Source organism: Thermobia domestica, chromosome 9, assembly GCF_964235325.1.
Source record: "Thermobia domestica chromosome 9, izTheDome1.hap1.1, whole genome shotgun sequence".
In the NCBI taxonomy this organism is placed as follows: Eukaryota; Metazoa; Arthropoda; class Insecta; order Zygentoma; family Lepismatidae; genus Thermobia; species Thermobia domestica.
In genome coordinates this window covers 265871811-265883769 of record NC_137462.1, presented here as the reverse complement: position 1 = coordinate 265883769, position 11959 = coordinate 265871811, and the positions used below count along the sequence as shown (strand labels likewise).

Below are 11959 nucleotides of genomic sequence, written 5' to 3'. Positions count from 1 at the left end.
TATTTACCTACAACTAACGCCGTAGGTGGCGGATGGCTGAAACTCTGTACAGTTGCCAACTCAATGTATTAAAATTACCGCACACTCCATCATTCCTCTATAACAGACAAAACTCCAGAAATATCGTCCTTGTTACTTTTGTTTCTGGTCCTCCCTCACACAAATATACGAATAAGTACTGCAACTTTGGAGTGTGTGACACACATAATAAAATACAAGAAAAAACGTTGAACGATAATTAAAAATTAAATTCCAATATACTCGAACCTTTTCTGGTTTGTGCCTGAGAAACTACAAATAGATGAAAGTAACAAAACAGAACTAATTTTAGTGTTTTGCAGAAGAAAAGCGAGAAAAAAGAACCTTCGTGATTTTCGCACTTCATTGGTGTTTTCTTTTGAAAAACCAAGAAATGGACATTAGACATCACTCGCGATCTACAAAACTCATCAGGCCTTATGTAGAGTCGTTCTGACACGTGATTAGTGACATAGTAAAGAGTTCGACTAACATAAGTTTTCTGCAGTAGTCAAGCCTTTAGTATGATACTAATCATACCTCTAAACAACTCTGCATAAGGCCTATCATATTCTTATCAACCTTGCCCCATTTCGTACCTGTCTTCATACAATTCACAGATCGGAAGTCAATGCAAAAAAGAGCAATCATGTACTGCTATGCGAATTATTGCAAACTAAAACGCAAATTTTACATTCCGTTTAAGCAAACAGCTACGGAATGAGACCCCTTGATTTACTTAATATGCATGTGAAATATTTAGACCCGATTAATGGCCATCAGAATTGGGGTTTGGTTTACAGAGGTTTGCTTGGTCCGTTTACAACACAGACGTTATATGAGTCATGAACTTCTAATCTACCATTGGTAGAATCGGAATCATCGTAGTCTGTTCAAATTTCACTATTCTCTCAGCGGTAATCGAACTTGGGGCTTCGTTATTGATTATAATATTTTCAATTATTTTGAAGAAAAATCGAAAAAAAATGTAACGAAAAACAAACCATTGGCTTAATTTTTGAACTAAAATTTAAAAGTAGAATATACAGTGTGAGTAGTCACGAAATGTATGCTGTAAAATTTCTCATTTTGTTTTTCGAAACAAGTTGTTTTTTTCTTCAAAACAATCAACATCAAATAAGAAACAACCAACCTTCATCAACTTTGTTTCGTAAATATGTCCTTATGCTTTCCAAGACAGACTACTTTTCCTCAAAAATAATCAACAACAAACCTATGTCAAACTATTGAGTTTGGTTTTGAGTGGGAATTTGTAAGTAAAGGGACCAGGGCGAATTTGGCAAAAACCAAAAATATTTTCAAAATTTTTCTATTTTTCGAAAGAAACATTTTCTCTTCAAATCAATAAATAACAAACGAAAAACAAACGATTAGCTTCAGTTTTGAATCGAAATTTGAAAATGAGACCAGTGTGAAAATTCGTCACAAACAACTTTTGTAAACACTCTTTATGTTTTTCCAAAAGGACGAATCTTTCATAAAAATAATCAACAATAAACGCATATGAAATGATTGATTTTTGTTTCCAATCGAAGATTGTAAGTGGAAGCTCAGGGTAAATTTGGCCCTTTCCAACTTTATTTTGTAAATATCTCTTTGGGCTTTTCAAAACAAAGATATTCTTTTGGAAACAATCAATAACAAACGAAAAATAAACGATTACCTTCGGTTTTGAACCAAAATGCGAGAATGGGGCGTGTGTGAAGTTGCATCACCCATTTTTTAAACACTATGTATTTCCAAACAAACGATTCTTTCTTTAAAAGAATCAATGACAAATAATTGGCTTGAATTTTTAACCGAAATTGAAATTTGAATGACCAGGGTAATGTTCGCCACAACCTAATTTTAGTTTGTAAATATCTCCTTGCTTTTCTCGTAACAAATTGTTTTCTTCCTAAAGGAAACAGTCAATAACAAACGAAAAACAAAGGATTGATTTTGGTTTCGGATCAAAATTTGAAAGTGGGACAATGTGTAGTTGTTCCCTCCAACTTTATTTTGTAAATATTTCTTGAAGTTTCTCGAAACAAATTACTTTTTTCTTCAAATTAATCAATAACAAACAAAAAACAAACGGATGATTTTGGTTTTGAATCGAAATTTGAAAGTAGGAGGGCCAGTGTGAAATTGGGCCCCCAGTTTTATTTTGTATATATTTCTTTATGTTTTTCGAAACAAACGATTTTTTTCTTCAAAACAATCAATAACGAACAAAAAACCAAATGATTAATTTTGGTTTCAAGTCGAAATTTGAAAGGGGTTGAGGGCAGCTTTACACACGGCGGTTCGGATAATCTAAGAAATTTTAACAACCGGTTCGGTTGAACCGAATGATACAGTGTTTAAAATCAATAAAGGAAGAAATTTTTCGCAATCGGAGAATTCATTTCCAGCATAACAAAAATATTTTTCAGGAAATTCTGAAAAAAAAAAAAAAAACAAATTTCCAAAGAAAAAACATTGCTACTCTCTATTGTGAGTTTGTAAAAGGAACAATATTAATCAAACCATTGACCTTAGGACAAGGGAGCGTTTTTAATTTTTTTTTTTCAAATTTTGATGTTTTAATTTAGGTTTTATTATTGAATGAATTTGAGTTGGGAACTATTTTAGTATAACTTTTTTTTTTTGCTTGAATGGAAAGTTAACTTATTATAATGGAATATTTTAACAAAGGCAATTAAATCTTTTCATTCTCTCGTTTTTTCCTTTTCTAGTTACTTCTTTGAACTTTTTTTTAAAAAAGTGTTTTCTCTATCTCTTTTGTTTATTCGCGTTGTAAAAAAAAAATTGTAATTTGAGGTTCATAAATGTTAATCTACTGAAACATTATTTTATTTTAAAGATAGATTAACAGCTTATACATACAATTTATTTTGATTGCTCAATGCTTTTTTTAAAACAAAGAAATAGTAATTTATAAAATTACATAAACCAAGTATGAAAACAATAATTACTGACGTAAGTTTGCATAAACAAATTTATTTAGATTCTTTTTTTCTAAAAATATATACACATAAAATATTTGTTTGTTTGACTTTATGAAAAAAAAAATAAATAAAATTATTACATCATACATAAAATATCTATCTCATATCGTTACAATAGTTAAAAGACATTTTATTCTGCAATATCAAAAGTCGAGTAAAGCAACACTAGAGGTATTCAAACGGTATTAAGCATTCAAACGTATACTAGACCTAGTATCAATTATCCGCTTCGTTGGGTAAAAATAAGAAAAATTAGTATTATGCTCCGTTAGCCAGTCACTTTCTACTATTATTGAGCGCTCTCTGATATCGATAATTTTCGATCATATACAGGGTGTTTCAAAACAACTCTCAACAACTGCCAAATACTTTCTATGTTGATTTTAGCAAAGTTGTCAATAACAATGAAATATATTCAGTTCAGTGCACATATTTGCAATAATGTACATATTCAGTTCTTGTATTGAATAGAAGCAATTTGGTAAAACTTGAGGGTTGTCCCATATTAATTGTGTATACAGGGTGTTTTAAAACAACACCGACAATGTTTGGGATATGATTCCTCACACCAAGGTTACACACAAAGTATAAAACCAACTTGAGTGCACAAATGCTTCCTTTCTGAGTTATGGGCTGCCGAAAACATGTAAGAATAAACTTTAAAATCCAACAGCTCCAAAACTATGAGACCTACCGTAATCAGGTCAAGGCTTCACTTAGGAACTAATATGTCTGCTATCCAAAAATACATGTTTCAGAATTCTAAGTTACTTACGCAACAATTTTTGTGGAGCGAGTTTAGGGCACGAGCATATAATTTGAAGTACTCACCATCTACCTCTATGAAAATTGTTGCGGAAATACCGCAGAATTGTCAAACTTGGATATTTGGATAGGATACATACTACTTCCTAAGTGAAGTCTTGACCCGACTATGGTAGGTCCCATGGTATTGGAGCTAAGTATCTTTAAAGTTCCTATATATATATATATATATATATATATATATATATATATATATATATATATATATATATAAAGTTGTGGGGCTGAATTTGCATTTAAACAGCATCGAAAATGTCACTTTTCATCTCAGCGATCCCGAAAACTGTGGATTTGACACTAATATCGGTCATTTTCGATCACTTTTATATTTGTAGGCCTACAGTATATCACCCTTCCCCTTCCTCAAGTTGCGGGGCTGAATTTGGGTGTAAACGGCATTCGAAGTGTCACTGTTCATCTCAGCAACCCTGAAAAGTATGGATTCGACACTAATGTCGGACATTCTTGATCATTTTGATATATCTCTCCCTCCTCCTCCCCTAAGTTGTACCATCAAAGTACTGGAGGTAGATTACCTCATGTCTGTGTGTGGTTAGCGTATATGATTTTGTTATGGAAATCCCTGGCGGGAGGTTATGTGGTTCAGACCCCACGTTAAGCTGACGGTCCATGTCTTATAGCTTCGGCACTGAAAAGATACATTAAACTAAAATTCAACCAATTGAGTTCTTTAGGCTGCACAACTAACAGCCAATCAGTTTCAGACAATGTCGTGAAAGGGTGGCGCTGTCATCGCTGTTGCTCTTAACGTCACAAGCAGAGAAGCAATAAAGTCAGCTGGTTAATCAGGTCTATAAACTTTAGAGGGAAAAAATAAAGAAGCTTGAAAAATGTACAGTGAAACCTCTCTAAAGCGGACAGCCGTGGGGAATCAAAAATTGTCCGCTATAGAGAGGTGTCCGCCTTCAAGAGGTTTCAGTATTTTGTTATGTAAATTAGTGAGCAAGGTAATATACAATTAGAAAAAAATATTTTTGCATGAATCATGTATTTACGAATAATACATGCATTATCCTCTGTCATCCAATACTCTATGTTCGAGGCACAACATGGAAATAAAATGTTATAGTTCTCTGCACTTTACACTTATCAGTACTTCCTTCGTTTTCAGTATGGCGCTTTAATTTGTGGGGTAATTGCAGTCCTGAAGTGTCCTTTTTGAGGCAATACATACCTGAGGGCAAAAAGTACTAAACTTGTCTTGTGGTTGGTTAGACTCCAACGGAACAATAGCATAACGTGTCATCCCTAACGGCGGGCAACTGTCAATCACTTTTGTGTCTAAAACAGCTTGGTGAGAGTGGGATGCAAGCAAAGGACATAAGAGTGTTGTTAAACAGAGACGCTTCATCTAGGTTGCTGAGCAGACAGTTGAGGAGGCAAAATGTTGTCACAATGCTTCCTTGTATTGGTGAATTACTAAAATGTATTTTTACTACACTTTTCAACTTATTTCTAGAGAAAGTGTCCGTAATACGGAGGAAAATAACACCTATAAAAGACAGAAAAGACTGTCCGTGGCCGTACTAGAGAGTGTCCGCTTTAGAGAGGTTTTCCAATATGTTTTTTCCTATTCCAGTGTTTGGGGATTATAAAATATGTCCGTTAAGGGAGGTGTCCGCTTTATAGAGGTGTCCGTTAGTAGAGGTTTCACTGTAATAAATATATTGAATTAAGCTAATAAACTTCATTTATACAGGATGTTTGAAAAGTCCTCGTACCCTTAGGTTTGAGCATCAATAAGTTATTGGTAACATTGTTTTTGAGCAATTTATTTTGTTGTATGTACGTAACGGGTCATGATGGCATATGCTCAAATCTTTTTGATAGTGAATATCATTAATTCAACACTGACAATCCTTTCACGGTTGAACTCTGAATAGAGAAGACCCAATGATACACTTTTTTTTTTAACAGTAGGCGCTATTTTAGTGCTACACTAACTTGAATCCAGTCAGGTCCTGTTAGAATAAGACACAAACTAATACGCCACTTTTCTGCAACTCGCACATGCTCGCTTCAGCATAGGATCACAGTTTGCAAATATTCCGATCAGCCGTCTGCACATTCTCATTTAAAAATACCGCCTGTTTTTGTGATGTACTACGAAGTAACTTAATTTACAACTGAGACACAGACAAATGAAAAAAAAGAATACACACTAAACTTTGGAATAACATCGCAACGGGAATTTGAACTCCTTAGTGTCACTTTATATTCACTCAACACAAGAACTAAAAGGCCGAGTTCAGCGAAACAGAACAGATGAATGTTACGAGCTTTGAAATGGGACGCTGGTGGAAGAAGAGACAATCACATAACATACATATGCAAACTTGCACACAAGATACACACACACACACACACACACACACACATATATATATATATATATATATATATATATATATATATATATATATATATATATATATATATATATATATATATATAGAGAGAGAGAGAGAGAGAGAGAGAGAGAGAGAGAGAGAGAGAGAGAGAGAGGGTAAAAGTTTGGGTTGGAGAATGCCTTTACAAAAGATGACTCATCAAGAAGTTAGGATTAGATTTACTCAAGGAAACAGAAACAAAGTCCTCGCAGAAACAGGCTGTTTCACTGCCTTATGTCAACAAACAACTTTATATGCTGTGCGTTATCATCTTTCTCTCTGGCTCTGTCGGGCGATGTCTTTCTCCAGAGCAAAGAGGGGCTGTCTGCAAGTGATTTACGATGGTCGGCCTTTTGCTAGAACATGCAGTTGGAGTAGAAGTACATTTGCTTCACTCACAGGCTCTTTTCAAGTTTCAAAGAAGGTAAGAGAAGTTAATTTTGTATTCAGCAGGAGAAAAAAAAAAAGATAAAGAAAAAAAAGAGATTAAACGAATACAAGATAAACACAATTACTTGGCTTCCGAGTTCTTTAAAGCTAATCCAAAACATATAAAATTCATAAGTTTGCTCTTTTTCAATTTGCATTTGTTTACTTCTGTTTGTTTTACTTTATTATGAAATAGTCTCTTCGATCTGTGAATTTTAAATTATCATAATTATTTTAAACCCTTTTACTATCTCACATTTGCATGAAGACCATGCTGACATATAATGCTCTTTAATCGACGATGGAGCGCCCATTTTAGCCCACAAATCCCCAGTGTATCACAGGTGTCCCATTGATTTCCTGGTGACCTTATAAAGTTAGTTTCAAACGTTTTACACAAATACCTATTGTACGTTATAAGTTCATACATAAACCTTTGTAGCAAGCTTCGTTTCGTTCCTTTTCTTCAGGTTTTAGCAATTTTATTCAACTTTTCTTGTCAGTAGCTGAATGTGGCTCATGGGGTTCTTGAGCGCCTTTCAGCTTCCGGATATATTTTATTTATTCCTATGATAAGTAAGTATTTAAATCCCGAATAATTTATTTTTCCTGTATCTAAAAGGGTCAATAATTACTCTGGTGAAATAGTAATTGTCCATGTACTAAGTTAAAGTTGTAAACCACGTCTGTTTCTTGATGAGTCACAGGTGTCACATTGGGTTTCCAATTCATTAAAAAAAAAAAAAAACATTTTTTTGGACATTTCTGTTACCTAAAGCTCTCATTTAGTGAACCATAAAAGTTTTGTTCAAAAATTCTTACTTGAACAATGTTTGGGTTTTTGTGGGTTAGACTTCCAAACCATGTTAATCACAAGTATACGAAGACTTATAAAATAATGTTGTTCTGTCCATCCACAAGTAGGTAATTAGAACAAAAACGATACAAAGCAATTGTGTTTGACAGAAATTCAATTTTCAAGAATAGGTTTCTTCTTCCTTTAACCTTATATTTAAACCGGAAGTGGTAGAAATTTATCATTTCCGTTTTATCAAGGATGATTGATTCTATAAAGCAAAAACTACGAGATAGCAATAACCGATATTTGATATAGATTCAACGTTCTAAGGACTGGTTCCATTCCCCCTTATTCTTCTATTGAAACCAGGGGGCCGCGGTGGCTCAGTGGTAGAGCGTTCACCTCTGGTGCTTGGGGTCACGGGTTCGATCCCAGCCCCCGCCAAGTGAACTTTGTGGTGGACAAACACCGTGTGCGTGGGTTTTCTCGGGGTTCTCCTGTTTCCTCCAACTTTCTTCATTCCACCATTTCATTCATTACTCATCATCACTTTCTCCTTTAGTTTAACCGGCATAACCGTGGGACGTAAAACTCAAAGCTTTCATTTCATTTCTTCTATTGAAACCGTATGTTATAGATCACTTCCTTCTGATTTCAGTGTTGATTCCATAGAACAAAACTTTAACAGATACTGATAACTTGGTACCACCTTACAACACAAAAAAAGAATTACACAATTTTAGCTAGTTTTTTAAAATAAAAAAATTCCGAATGCTTTCTTGACAGAATGTATTTTAGTACTAGTATGATGTTGATAGAGAGCGTGGTCGTAAAACAAACATATTTTAGGTTTGCAAAATACTTATTTTTCTCGGTTTTCTCATAAACTACGCATGAAGATTTGTACTCACTCATATTATTTAGTTCAGATTAATAGGATCTATGTATTGGTGCATTTCTGATTTCTGGATATTGTTTCCTTAAACGTTAACAATATTGTATTTTTATTATGAATCTCGTTTCGTCTCGCTTTTATTCTTTCATTTTATCGGTACTGATACATGTACGCTCATGTCCAAAATCATTGTCGCATATCTATAACTGTCTTTTTTGTAAGAATATAATTTGATAATGATTTTGCAGGGCACTTTTAATACTGATACTATGTGTATAATCGGGAAATGTATATTTGTGGTAAATTTCATAGGAAAAGAATTATAAATACGAAAATTACAATGAGTAAAACAAAATGTTGCTAAATGGACAAGAAAGTTTTATTTTCATTTTATTGTTCTTATTTACTGCTCTTTTAACATGAAGTTTGCCACATGCATGTCTTTGCCGACAATACACATACTAACATTATAAGAAATACCGGGCGAATTCCTTATCAAATTATATTCCTGGAACAACATATTTATAGACATGCGACAATAATTTTGGACATGAGTGTACGTATACGAATACGAAGGGAAACAACGGAGCTAAAATTCTGCTCCGAATACTGAACAGAAGGTTATATGGATAAACAAATGAAAAAGTTGAGGAGGAACAGCTCGGGTTGAAAAGAGATAAGGGCACAAGAGATGCTATTGGATTATTAAGGGCGATCAGTGAAAGATTTGTAGAAAAGGGGAAGGAGGTGTATGTTGTATTTATTGATCTAGAAAAGGTCTTTGACAGCGTGAATTGGGCATTGTTGTTGGGAGTTCTAAAGAGGATTGGGTTGGAATGGAAAGATCGAAGACTCATAAGAAACTTATATATGAACCAACAAGTAAGTGTTAGGAAGAGGAAGAACTGATGGAGGAGAGTGCAATTGGAAATGGAATTCGACAAGGATGCTGTCTCTCGCCAACACTATTTAACATCTATCTAAAATACTGTATCATTATCTAGAAGATATAGTGAATATAGCCTCCATGATGAAGATAACGTTTCAGTAGGAGGTAGAATGATTAGATGCATAAGATTTGCAGACGATATGGCGCTTGTTGCAAAATCTGAAAAGAAAATCAATAAGATGTTAGAAAATCTGAGGAAGGGCTTTGAAGAATATGAAATGAAAATATATGTTAGAAAGACAAAAGACATGGTGATTGGAACGAAGAGGTCTGTGTCAAATATAAAAGTGGGAGGGGAGAAAATAAAACAAGTGAATAGTTTTCGATATCTGGGTAGTATTCTTAGTAATGACATGAAGTCCGAATGTGAAATAAAAGCAAGGATAGAAATGGCGAAAGAAGACTTTAGCAATAAGAGAGGCCTGTTTTGTGAGAGCTTGAATAAAGAGTTTAGAAAAAGACTCATAAAATACTTCGTGCGGAGTGTTGTATTGTATGAAGCGGAAGCATAGACATTACGTAAAAATGATGTAAAAAGAATGGAAGGCTTCGAAATGTGAGTGTGGAGAAGAATGGAAAAAATTAGTTGGACCGAGCGCAAAACGAATGAGAGGATGTTAGAAATGGTGAGGGAGAAAAGAACACTTCTAGATATTATTGAGAAGAGAAAGAGAAACTGGTTGGGACATTGCCTAAGAAGAAATTGTATCATGAGAGACATCCTAGAGGGGATGGTGAAGGGAAGGAGAGGAAGAGGGCGAAGGAGACTACAATTAATGGATGATATAAAAACAGAAAGATCATACGTGAAGACGAAGAGTTTAGCGGAGGACCGTGGAGCATGGAAGCTTCTCAGCTGCGGCAAGTGACCTGCCAATAAGGGCAGAATACCTATGATGATGATGAATACATGTATATTTTGAAATTAAAATTACGTTCATGTTTTCTGATTTTAGTATGGGAGAGAAGAAAAGAGGAGAGAGAGGGGTCTCTTTACCAGACACAATTATGGGATAAGAAGGTTTATATTGGGTGGCCTAACTGCAAGGCGTTAGCTGTCGCAATTTTTTTGATGCGGAGTGTACAATTCTCATGTTTAGACAATTATTTTTCCTTGTTGGCATTTTAAAGCATATTCTGTTTAAATGATAGATCAACACATAGCAAATTTAACTAGTTGCTACTTTTTTTTTTTACATTTTTTCTTCTTAATTGCACCGCGCTTTCCCCACATCCACATATTTAAGCGTGTTCAATTTATTGCTCCCACGGTAATTTCGATGACCATAATTTGATTGGATGGGCCCGAGGGAGGGAACTCTACTAAAATTATAAGCTTTAATAAGTTGGTAATCATTTTGATGTCAGGAGCTGAGAGTCACAAGGTAAATACGCTGCCAGGAATTCTACAAACTTCACACATGAAAAGATTTGACATTTTACCATGGCTGCCAACCATCACAAAAATGTTATCCTTTCTGTGAAGAAATGATCAATATAGCATTTCAGGTATGTCCTACTTCTGGATAAAGCAAGCAAAAGAGAAAGATTTATATTTCAGTAGCTACTGTGAACTCTTTATAGAGGAACTAAATACGAAGTGAAGAATTCCGTAAAGAGTCTTAATAAATATTTATGCGGGAATAAAAAAAAAAAAAATAAAATCTAAGATATCATGAATGAGACAATGTGAAAGTTGCACATACATAAACAGTATTCACAACAGTAATTTTGTAGTAGATAGAAGATACTGCATTGCTAAGTAGTCAATGTTTTTCCAGCTGCTATTCATTCATTCTTAATCAGTTCCTTATTTAATCCTACGATTCATAAGTAATCTGAAGACGTATTCCTTGAGAACAATCTGCGAGACTAGGAAGCTACGGAACCTGAATATTTCTTGACAACTAGAAGTAAATTCTTGGATTCTTACACAGCCTAAATATATATTCTGTGACAACCATGGGCACGGCATTGTAGCCTTACAGAGCTAAATGCATATTCTTTGATAACCATGGGCACGACATTGGAGCCTTACAGAGTCTAAAAATATATTCTTTGACAACCATGGGCACGGCATTGGAGCCTTAGAGAGCTAAAGATATATTCTTTGACGACCATGGGCACGGCATTGGAGCCTTACATAGCTGAAGATATATTCTTTGACAACCATGGGCACGGCATTGGAGCCTTACAGAGCTGAAGATATATTCTTTGACAACCATGGGCACGGCATTGGAGCCTTACAGAGCCTAAAGATATGTTCTTTGACAACCATGGGTACAACATTGGAGCCTTACAGAGCCTAAAGATATATTCTTTGACAACCATGGGCACGGCATTGGAGCCTTAGAGAGCTAAAGATATATTCTTTGACAACCATGGGCACGGCATTGGAGCCTTACATAGCTGAAGATATATTCTTTGACAACCATGGGCACGGCATTGGAGCCTTACAGAGTCTAAAAATATATTCTTTGACAACCATGGGCACGGCATTGGAGCCTTACAGAGCTAAAGATATGTTCTTTGACAACCATGGGTACAACATTGGAGCCTTACAGAGCCTAAAGATATATTCTTTGATAACCATGGGCACGGCATTGGAGCCTTACAGAG

The 11959-nt window shown here is 34.7% G+C and overlaps 1 long non-coding RNA gene across 1 annotated transcript in view; it reads left to right on the top strand.

Moving 5' to 3' along the window:
• The first annotated feature begins 6505 nt into the window (after window positions 1-6505).
• Window positions 6506-11959, top strand: part of LOC145694259 (uncharacterized) — an 81767-nt gene continuing 76313 nt past the window's right edge. Inside the window, exon 1 of the long non-coding RNA XR_014132986.1 lies at window positions 6506-6692. This is a non-coding gene — a long non-coding RNA (uncharacterized LOC145694259). The remainder of the gene's footprint in view (window positions 6693-11959) is intronic.